Source organism: Nannospalax galili, unplaced genomic scaffold, assembly GCF_000622305.1.
Source record: "Nannospalax galili isolate Female #2095 unplaced genomic scaffold, S.galili_v1.0 scaffold962, whole genome shotgun sequence".
Lineage (NCBI taxonomy): Eukaryota > Metazoa > Chordata > Mammalia > Rodentia > Spalacidae > Nannospalax > Nannospalax galili.
Window position 1 is genome coordinate 1,495,518 of NW_008348537.1, and position 7,298 is coordinate 1,502,815.

Consider the following 7,298-nt stretch of genomic DNA (forward strand, 5'->3'; position numbering starts at 1 on the left):
TGGCAAAACATATTGGGATACCTGAGGAGAAAATTTAATAAGTAGAACTTTATTAATTTCTAGATATTGTCTGTATACTTGGGTTCCTAAGACTTGAAAGAAACACAAACCAAAATATGAAATTATATTGTAGGTACTTCTTCAATATTAGTTTCATGAATGTACACCTTCTAAACTTGGATTTTGTTGAAATTTATTTTCAGTGTATGTTCATTAGAGTTGAGACACCTAGTATAAAGGGGACTCCCCAAATGCACAAGTCAGAGCGTTTATTCATAATTCAATCTGTGTGATTATTTGAGCTGTTTTCTTCCGAATTCTCATGCTTGTCTTTGTGTTGACAGAACTGTAAGCAAGGTATTTTGGAAACCATGTTTCCTATTTACCCTGTGATGATGACTTTTTTTTCCTCTGGTCCTAACCAGAAAAGCATTTGTGCATCACATATTAGCAGATTAGTTACTGCTCTTAGTTCTAATTTTATTTATAGTCTCAACTACTTTCTGAACTAGCAACTTAAACATGCAAGTAAGTAGTAAGCAATAAAATAATATTGTTTTATCTGAATTTAATTTCTGTACAAATTGGGTTGTGGAGCCTGTTCTCTGTGAGACTTGGGAGTAACCTGTCAATAGAATTAGCCTAGGGGTCCTGGCTCTCATTTCAGTTTCCTTTAACTAGAAGTAGATGGAAAACACTGATGATCTGACTGCTATCAGCTGTGGATAGAGAAGGACTGGCCATAAGAAGTGCCCATCCTCGTGATGATAGCAATGGTTCGCTAGGATCAGGCAGGCACATTCTTCAGCTGATTTTTCTAGAGTGGTAAATGGTATTGCTGATTGTCATTACAGCTCTAGACATGTAGTTTTGATATTACTGGCTTCTAATAAAGCCAATGTCTTTATAAAAGTTAAATTAAAAATAACTGGGTTCAAATACAGCTCACTTTAGAATTCTATAGGTGACCTCTTTGCTCTATGCATAACCTGGCTCTGTGAAGACCTTTTGGATCTAAAGTAAGCACCTTTGCTTTGTCTACCTCTCTTTCCAAATCTCACATGACCTCCCTGACTCAGGCTGCTTAACTCTCCTATCACACTAGTCCTTACTTGCCTGTGTAGAGTGAGTCTACTTGTTTGATCTTCTTAGTTTGTCTTTTGCTCAGCGCTCTTGACCCTTCCCTCATTCCTGGTGTCCTAGTTTGTTTCTTCATTACTGTGACAAAATACTCTGACCAATACCAACTTGGGGAGGAATGGGTTTATTCAGCTTACATCTCCCAGGTCACAGTCAATCAGGGAGCTCAAGGTAGGAACTCAGGGCAGGAACCTGGAAGCAGGAGCTGGAGCATAGGCCATGGAGGAATGTTGCTTATTGGCTTGCTCCCTGGCCCCTGCTCAGCCTGCATTCTTATGCAACACAGGCCCACCTGCCCAGGGGTGGCACCACCCACAGTGGGCTGGGCCCTCCCACATCACTCAATAGTCAAGATGCCCCATGGACATGGCCACAGGCCAGTCCAATGAAGGCAATTCCCCAATTGAGGCTCTCTCAACCCAGGTGTGTCAAGTTGACACTAAAGCTATCCAGCACACCTGGCTTACCCTGCTCTGCTGCTAACAGGAAATCAAAGTGTGCAGGTATCTGTGACCTTTTGACATGTCAATGTATCTGTTAATCTGAAGCAGAAAAGCAATAGCATCTAATACTTAACCATTTGATAAAGTAGAGAGCCAAGATTTAATCATTAAAATTCTTGATGAAATTAGTCTTCAGATTAAGACTATCAGGATCTACTTCTTTCTTCCTATCATGTGAAATTGATGTGTTTCCAAATTGGAAGAGTGGGGCTTCCTCATAGTTCTGAAAATTGGTAACAGTGTGAGGAGAGCCCAGAGCCTCCCTTTTCACAATGCTGCAGAAGCTGTTTCCCATTTCCCACCACCGAAAGAATATTCTGCTGTTGACCCAGTATCTTCTGGCCACCATATTGCCAGTGGAGACACTTGGCAAGATTGAGCTAAGGATTTTGGCCTGTGTTTTCTTCAGCCATCAGTTCTGGGCTGCATTTCCCTAGCATGTCTGGAACAACTTGAATTGGCAAGATGAGGAGCTTTCTGAATTTCACCAGCTATCCTTTCCAAGATACTCAGAATTGTTAGAAATGCATCACATCAGACCTTCTCTTTTGGCCCTGTGTGCTCAGATGGGCCCATTCTGTTTGGTCAAGTCTGCCATCCCCCAAAGTTTCCATAACTGGATTCTAACCCTATGAATGTGAATCACCTGGCAGTTTGGGGGATGCAGGAAGAAATGCGTGGGTTAGAAAGCTGCTTATAAAATAGGTCTGTATTTTGTGGATCTAGTTTTATTTCACAGGGTTTGTGGAATTTGATTACATTTAGGCATTTTTTTTGTGAGAAATATCACTTTAGCATAATCTGAGGAAATAAATATACCCTATTAGTGCATATCTCAGACTTAGATGCTATGATAATGAGCCTGCTCCTACTGCTTGCTAAGGGAGCTCGGACACCACGGGGTTCTGTCTCCACAGACAGATTCCTGGAAGTCCCCTACTACTAGATATTAGATGAAGACATGGTACTTAAATGTCTTGAACTTAAGTGTTTCCATTTAGAAATGGAGATTTTGTGACATTGACCTCTGTTAAACTATATATGCATTTGCCATTAGTTCTCTGTTCCCAGGGATGTCTAGCCCTATCACAAAGGGAGAGGAGACCTAATGATACAGTAACAGATTATCAGCCTTTGTTTGTTTGGGATCATCTCCCCATATCAGTGAGGGAAAGGCAAGCAGCTACCTGTATATGGAGTAATTCTATGAATTATTATTGATCATCTTCCCCAGAAAATATAAAGATGCTTAAAAGCTGGTCTGACCACATTTACTTAAGATCTTACGTATGTTTTAGCTTTAAAGTGTGTCATTATAAAATAATCAGGGATGATTATGACCAAATGACTAAGGAACAATATTTTCCATGCGTCTGCAATGATCTTAGCAGTAAGTAGTAATTATGCCTCTCCTTCAATAGAGCTAAGTCTCTACTTCTGACCTCACAGCTTTATAACTATGGCCTAGTCTAGGCTTTAGTGAGCCTGGTTCTCTTTTACAAGTGAAACCACTATGGATGTGTGTGTGTGTGTGTGTGTGTGTGTGTGTGTGTGTGTATGCACAAGAAAGGCATATTAATTGAGAAGAACAAGATGTAGCTGGAGGTGAACTTGCTGAACCCTACTTTGGAATTTCATTGAAGCTCACCTTGACCCTCAAGACCTGATAGAGAGAAGAAATCAGTCACACAAGAGGTCATGCAACATAGCCTTGTTCATAACCTCAGGCATCACTACCAATGCATTTATTGCTGTGATGCAAATGCATCTGGATGAAGTGGATGCTCACGCTGTGGGAGCAGCATATTTGGCACCAAGAGTTAGAAAATAGAACTGGCGATTATTGTTGTCACTTCTTTGTAATGAAGTAAATGGAATCATCTTATTTCCTCTTCTAAATGCTTGTTATAAAACGTATTCATTTTGGAAAGATCTATATTGCTGTATTTTTTCCTTTTTAGTTGAATTTTTGCAAATTTCATACAATATATTTAGATCCCTTCCCCTATCTGGATGCCCTCTTACTACTCCCTGCCATCTATAAATGTATACATATATGTATGTATATATATATATATATACATATATATTCATGCCTATAGAGTCAAAAATTTCTATCTCCAAATGCCCTTTGGTGTTGGTTCATCCACTGGAGCCTAATTAACCTACCAAGAGTCACATCTTTAAAAGATACTGACTTTTCCCTCCCAGCAGGGATCAGTTCCCGTACTTCCTCAAGTACAGATGGGTTTTTTGGGGGGTTGGGTGTTTTTTTTTTCCCACTTCTCCACTTCCGCGCTGGGATTTTGTTTAGCTTGAGCTTACACAGGAGTAATGCATGCTGTCACTATTGCTGTGAGTTCATATGAGTAACTTCACAACTGTCTGGAAAACTCTGTTTCCTTGTGGTCATCCACCACCACTGGCTCTTATGTCTTTCTGCCCCATCTTCTGCAATGATCGTTGAACCTTAGGAAGCAGAAGTTTGATACAGGTGTCCAGTTCAGAAATAAGTACTCTAGAGTCTCTTATTCTTTGCATGTTGGCTAGTTGGGGGTTTCTATGTTAATCACCATCTGCTGCACTTAGGAGCACATTTATGGAAAGTCACATTTATGGAAAGAACTCAAACTTAGAATTTTCCCTGGGAACATGTGGGACAACAGTCCTGGCAGTGGTACAGAGTGGAGCAAAGAGCTTAAGGTTAATATGTATGTGAAATGGGAAAGATCTCTTTGGACTTGAGGAGATATCCAGAGTGATTCTTGCTCTCTGAATTTCCCAGGTTTTTGATGCTGGTTTCCTTCTGTGTAGACAGAACATAGTAAATGATGTGCAGGAGCTCTGTGTTCCACTACCTCCCATGAAGTCTGAGCCTCTGAGTATAAGTCAGTTGGGCCTTTATACCAGCGTTCAGGTCTTGATAAGCAGCAGTTAAAGTATTTGATAAAATCAAGGCCTCTCTAATTTTGAGGTTCAGCAGAAGCTCTGCAGGCTTACATGTACTTTTCTCATTATACAGTCCAGAGTGAATAGTCAACAAGACCAAGGTCTTGCTTTGCCTCGTACCATCCTCCTCCCAATTGTTCTTGCTGTGACCAGCCTCATGTGGATTCTTGCACACTGTCCCAGTTGCTTTACTCCCTTCTTACCCAAGCCCTTATAGATCACTTACACCTAAGAGAGACTCTTCCTCTCTCTTTCAGTTCATTAACTTTGATTCTTCCTTTGGATGTTGGCCTAAATATCCCCTCCTCCAAGACACTCTTCCTGAGCTCACTAAGTTAAACCATACTTATACCATAATTATACTTAGTATTTGTTAGTCTGCTGTACCAGATCCGAAAGACTATGTGCTGGTTAGTTCTGTCAACTTGACACAAACTAGAGATACTGGGGAAGAGGAAACCTCAGCTGAGGAATTTCCTCCATTGGATCGGTGTGTGGTCCTGTCTCTGATGCTTAGTTTACGCAGTGGTACCATCCCTAGGCAGGTGGGCTGAGCTGTTTAAGAAAGGTAACCGAGCAAGCCAGGGAAGCCAACTAGTAAACAGCATTATTCCATGGTCTCTACCTCAGTTCCTGCCCCTGGATTCCTGCCTGACTTTCCTCAAAGGTGAACTGAATCTTGTTAGTATAAGTTAAAATGAACCCTTTCCTTCCCAACTTGGTTTTGGTCAGTGCTTTATTATAGCAACAGATAAGTAACTAGTACAGGCTGTAAGTCAGAAGCCAGGTCGCTTTGTTATATCAATAACACAACTTCCTGAAACAAAGACACTCACTAAACACCTGTTAAAAAATATCGGATTTTGTTTGGTGGAAGACCTGGGTGGAATAACATGCTTCTGCAGAAAAAGTGGGTATTTGGATGGTTTCAACAAGGGAAGAGTTTGAAAAGTAAGCCCAGGTCCCTATAGCAAAGGAGTCAACAGGACAGAGATTTACAGAAGGATGGTAGAGAAAACGTGAGCTATCCGCAGCCCTGGAGATGTGAAAACAGTAGCAAAAGTTGCCAGTATTGGAATTGGGTGCCTGAGAAGCAGATCATGGGTGAAAATTCCTTCCTGAGTTCATAGTGACATAAAGAGACAAAGTAGAGTATCAGGTTCTTAGTCTCAGAGGAGCAAATCCAATGTGAGGAGCAGTAGAGCAGAGCAGAACATAGATGACGTGGGATTTGGGCCAAGTGTAGCTGTCACTTTAGGAGTAAAGGAGGTTCAGAGCTACTGTTTTGGGGGATGGAGGTAAATACATAAATCACCTTGGCTTCCAGGGTCAAAGACACGCAATGGGCTATCTCTGTCTTGGCTCCCTCAAAAGCATGCTTTGTGTCTTAACCACTGAAAGTCTCAGACTTACAGAGAACTTTCAGAAGCAGACAGTTCTCCTTGAAGATGTGATGATGCTAAGCTTGATGACAGCAGGGGAGGATGGTTCCCTGCTCTCTAGCTTCTGCCCAGATTTTAGCTGTTTTCATGCTTGTCATTTTCTGTGCATGGAAATGTGTGAGAGATTTCTGTCTTGCATCCCCCTCTGAACCTAACTAGGCCACTTCATGAAGCCTTTCATTGCTCAGTGGCGGCCCCTGCTGCTAAGGAAAAAGATGGCAGCACATGCAGAGTTTTCATTCTGATCCTCAATGCAACCCAGAGAATTTAGAGCAAGCAGGAGAAGATGGAGGAAATGAAAATGGGCGGAGAAAATTCAGGGTGAGCCCTAGTGTCTGGGGCACTTTGGTGAAGTGCTAATATAGGAAGAAGCTTAGCCTAAAGAGGTGCTTACACAATCCTCCTGTACCAGACGTTTCAGTACTTGAGGGTTTGCTAAGAAACACCACAATGCTTTGTGAGAGACACCACTGCTAACTTTTATCTGTGGCCTTCCAGGGCTATTAGGCAACAATTACTTCTTAAAGATAACCTCACTCTTTTATTAGAAGTTACTATTGATTGAAATGAGGGGTGGAGGCTTTTCAGGTTTGTTTGCATCTTGAATTGGAACCTGAGTATGGATCCTCCCATGGGACCCCTGCCGGGATGCCTGCACCTCTCTTGTATGCATCCCTGGGTATATGAGCATCTCCTGCACCCACGCTGTTTTACAAAGCAAAGCAGTTACATGGCGTTTCTGTGTAAAAAACCGTGTGAAGAGAAGGTGGAAGTAAGCAAACTCACAATCAAACAAAAGTGGAGAGGAGGGAAGAGATGAGATTGCAGTTGATTATGGGTCTGGCAGCAGATGTTCTACACGAATCCAACTCGCTGCAGCCAGTCTGTTTCCATGGCAACAGAATCAGTAATTATTGAGCCCAGGCACTCCCCCCACTCTCCCTCCTAACAAGGTGGAAGCTGATGAATATGAACTATCTCCAGCCCATCACCAGCTCTTTCTTTTTTCTTCCTCTTTTTCCCTCTTTTTAAAAGTCCTTTATAAGAAAAAGTAGAGGCATTGAGGAGAGTCAAGAAGAGGAGCTATCTGCTTCTTAATGGAGGTTATAGGAAATTAAAATACAAGTGATTAGTGTTTGTGTGTGTGTGTGTGTGTGTGTGTGTGTGTGTGTGTGTGTGTGTCTGTATGTTGAGACAGGGTCTCACTCTGTAGCTCAGGTTGTCCTGAATCTGACTGTGTAGCCTAGGTCATCCTTAAACAGCG

General features: G+C 41.8%; 1 protein-coding gene across 4 annotated transcripts in view; it reads left to right on the forward strand.

The window, feature by feature from the left end:
• The window catches only part of Elmo1 (engulfment and cell motility 1), a 624,760-nt gene that overhangs the window by 476,225 nt on the left and 141,237 nt on the right, over positions 1–7,298 (forward strand). The gene's annotated exons all lie outside the window — the stretch shown is intronic.